A 3,494-nucleotide genomic window follows, 5' to 3' on the forward strand; every position below is an offset into this window, starting at 1 on the left:
GGGGGGGAGCAATGCGATACCTGAAGATGGGGGTCGTCGGTCAGAGTTGCAGCTGTGTGTCATACATCAAGTCCACTCCCGCCGTCCACTGCGTGTGTGCACGGCATTTTCGCCAGTCCCAAAATTCAGAGCTGTCAGGGGGCTCACGAACCGAGTCGGGTCAGAGACAGTTGGCTAGGTCATGAGCCAGGTCGGGTCAGAGGTGGTGGTGGGAGGTCGCGAGCCGGGTAGGGGGAGCAATGCGATACCTGAAGATGGAGGTCGTCGAACAGAGGTGCAGGTGTGTGTCATACTACAAGTCCACTCCCACCGTCCACTGCGCCTCTGCTAGGCACCTTTGCCAGTCCCAAAGTTCAGAGCTGGCGGGTGGGGGGGCGTCACGGGCCGAGTTGTGTCAGAGTTGGTGGGGGGAGGTCGCGAGCCGGGTCACGTCAGAGGTGTTGGGGGGACGTCACGAGCCGGGTCGAGGGGAGCAATGCGATACCTGAAGATGGGGGTCGCGGGTCAGAGCTGCAGTGGTGTGTCATACTTCAAGTCCACTTCCACCGTCCACTGCGTCTCCGTACGGCACCTCGGCTAGTCCCAAAATTCAGAGGTGGCGGGGGGGTGTGGGGTCACGAGCCGAGTCAGGTCAGGGCTCATGGAGGGATGTCGAGAGCCGGATCGGGTCAGAGCTGGTTGGGGGACGTCCCGAACCGGGTTGATGGCAGCAATGCCATACCTGAAGATGGGGTTCGCAGGTCAGAGCTGCAGAGGTGTGTCATACTTCAAGTCCACTCCCACCGTCCACTGCATCTGCGCACGGCACCTTGGGCAGTCCCAAATTTCAGAGCTGGTGGGGGGAGGTCATGAGTCGGGTCAGGTCAGAGCTGGTGGGGGGACTTCCCAAACCGGGTCGATGGCAGCAATGCGATACCTGAAGATGGGTGTCCTGGGTCAGAGCTGCAGGGGTGTGTCATACTTCAAGTCCACTCTCACCATCCACTGCGTCTGCGCACGGCACCTTGGCCAGTCCCAAAGTTCATAGCTGGCAAGTGGTTCACGAGCCAAGTTAGGTCAGAGCTGGTGGGGGGAATTCGCGAGTCAGGTCAGTGGGAGCATTGCGATACCTGATGATGACCGTCGTGGGTCAAAGATGCAGAGGTGTGTCATACTTCAAGTCCACTCCCACCGTCCACTGCATCTGCGCATGGCACCTTGGCCAGTCCCAAAGATTACAGCTGGCGGAGCGGTCGTGAGCTGAGTCGGGTCAGAGCTGCTGGGGGGAGGTTGCGAGCTGGTCGGATGAGCAATGTGACACCTGAAGATGGGGGTCGTGGGACAGAGCTGCAGGCATGTGTTATAATTCAAGTCCACTCCCACTGTCCACTGCGTCTGCGTACAGCAAAGTGGCCAGACCCAAAGTTCCCGGTGGAGGGGTTTGCACGATCCGAGTTGGGTCAGAGCTGGTGGGGGGAGGTTGCGAGTCGGATCGGGTTAGACCTGGCGGGGGGGTAATCGTGAGCCGGGTCGGGGGAGCAATGCGATACCTGAAGTTGGGGGTTGGGGGTCATACCTACAGGGGTGTGTCATACTTCAATTCCACTCCGACTGTCCACTGCGTCTGCGCACGGCACCTTGGCCAGTCCCAAAGTTCAGAGCTGGCAGGGGGTCGCGAGCCGAGTCGGCTCAGAGTTGGTCAGGTAGGTCGCGAGCTGGGTAGGGTCAGAGCTTGTGGGGGGAGGTCGCGAGGCAGGTCGAGGGGAGCAATGCAATACCTGAAGTTGGGGGTCGTGGGTCATAGCTGCAGGGGTGTGTCATACTACAAGTCCATTCCCACTGTCCACTGCGTCTGCGCAAGGCACCTTGCCCAGTCCCAAAGTTCAGAGCTGGCAGGGGGTCGTGAGCCGAGTCGGCTCAGAGTTGGTCGGGTAGGTCGCGAGCCGGGTAGGGTCAGAGCTTGTGGGGGGAGGTCACGAGGCAGGCCGGGGGGAGCAATGCAATACCTGAAGTTGGGGGTCATGGGTCATAGCTGCAGGGGTGTGTCATACTTCAAGTCCACTCCCACCATCCACTGTGTCTGTGCACGGCACCATTGCCAGTCCCAAAGTTCAGAGCTTGCGGGGGGGTCGCGAGCTGAATTGGGTCAGAGCTGGTGGGGGGATGTCTCGAGCCAGTTCGTGGAGAGCAATGCGATACCTGAAGATGGGGGTCGTGGGTCAGAGCTGCAGGGGTCTGTCATACTTCAAGTCCACTCCCACCACCCACTGCGTCTGCACACGGCACCTTGGCCAATCCCAAAGTTCAGAGCTGGCGAGGGCGTTGCGAGCCGAGTCAGGTCAGAGCTGGTGGGGGGAGGTCACGAGCCGGTTCGGGGGGAGCAATGCGATACCTGAAGATGAGGGTCGGGGGTCAGAGCTGCAGGGTTGTGTCATACTTCAAGTCCACTCCCACCATCCACTGTGTCTGCGCACGGCACTTTGGCCAGTTCCAATATTCACAGCTGGTGGTTGGTGTCGCCAGTCGAGTCGGGACAGAGCTGGTGGGGGGAGGTCGCGAGCCGGGTCGGGTTAGACCTGGTCAGGTAGGTCGCGAGCCAGGTTGGGTAAGACCAGCTGCGGGGAGGTCACGAGCCGGGTCGGGTGGAGAATTGCGATACCTGAAGATGGGTGTCCTGGGTCAGAGCTGAAGGGGTGTGCCATACTTCAAGCCCACTCCCAACATCCGCTGCGTATGCTCACGGGACCTTGGCCAGTCCCAAAGTTCAGAGCTGGTGGGGCGGGGGGGGAGGGTGACGGGCCAAGTCGGGTCAGAGCTGGTGGGGTGAGGTCACGATCCGGGTTGGGTCAGAGCTGGTGGGGGGAGGTCACGAGCCGGGTCAGGGGGAGAAATGCGATACCTGAACATCGGGGTCGAGGATAAGAGCTGCAGGGGTGTGTCATACTTCAACTCCAGTCCCATGGTCCACTGCGTCTACGCACGGCACCCTGAAGAGTCCCAAAGTTCAGAGCTGGCGGGGGGGTCGCGATCCGAGTCGGGTCAGAGATGTTGGGGGGAGGTCTCGAGCTGGGTCGGGTCAGAGCTGGTGGGAGGATGTCGCGAGCCGGTTCGGGGGGAGCAATGCGAAACCTGAAGATGGGGGTCGTGGGTCAAAGCTGTAGGCGTGTGTCATACTTCAAGTCCACTCCCACCATCCACTGCGTTTGCGTATGGCACCTTGGCCAGTCCCAAAGTTCAGAGCTTGTGTTGGTGTCGCGACCCGTGTCAGGTCAGAGCTGGTGTGGGGAGGTCGCGAGCCGGGTCGGGTCAGAGGTGGTGGGGGGAATTCGCGAGCCGGGTCGGGGCGAGCAATGCGATACCTGAAGTTGGGAGTCGTGGGTCACAGCTGCAGGTGTGTGTCATACTTCAAGTCCACTCCCACCATCCACTTCTTCTGCGCACGGCACCTTTGCCAGTCCCAAAGTTCAGAGCTGGCGGGGAGCTTCGCGAGCCGAGTCGGGTCACAAATGGTGGGG

General features: G+C 61.0%; 1 pseudogene; it reads right to left on the minus strand.

Moving 5' to 3' along the window:
* The window catches only part of LOC102873789, a 36,139-nt pseudogene extending 33,199 nt beyond the window's left edge, over nt 1-2,940 (minus strand).
* Nucleotides 2,941-3,494: the final 554 nt, after the last annotated feature.

This window comes from Elephantulus edwardii, unplaced genomic scaffold (genome assembly GCF_000299155.1).
Source record: "Elephantulus edwardii isolate Elephantulus edwardi_28Jun2011 unplaced genomic scaffold, EleEdw1.0 scaffold00568, whole genome shotgun sequence".
Classification (NCBI taxonomy): domain Eukaryota; kingdom Metazoa; phylum Chordata; class Mammalia; order Macroscelidea; family Macroscelididae; genus Elephantulus; species Elephantulus edwardii.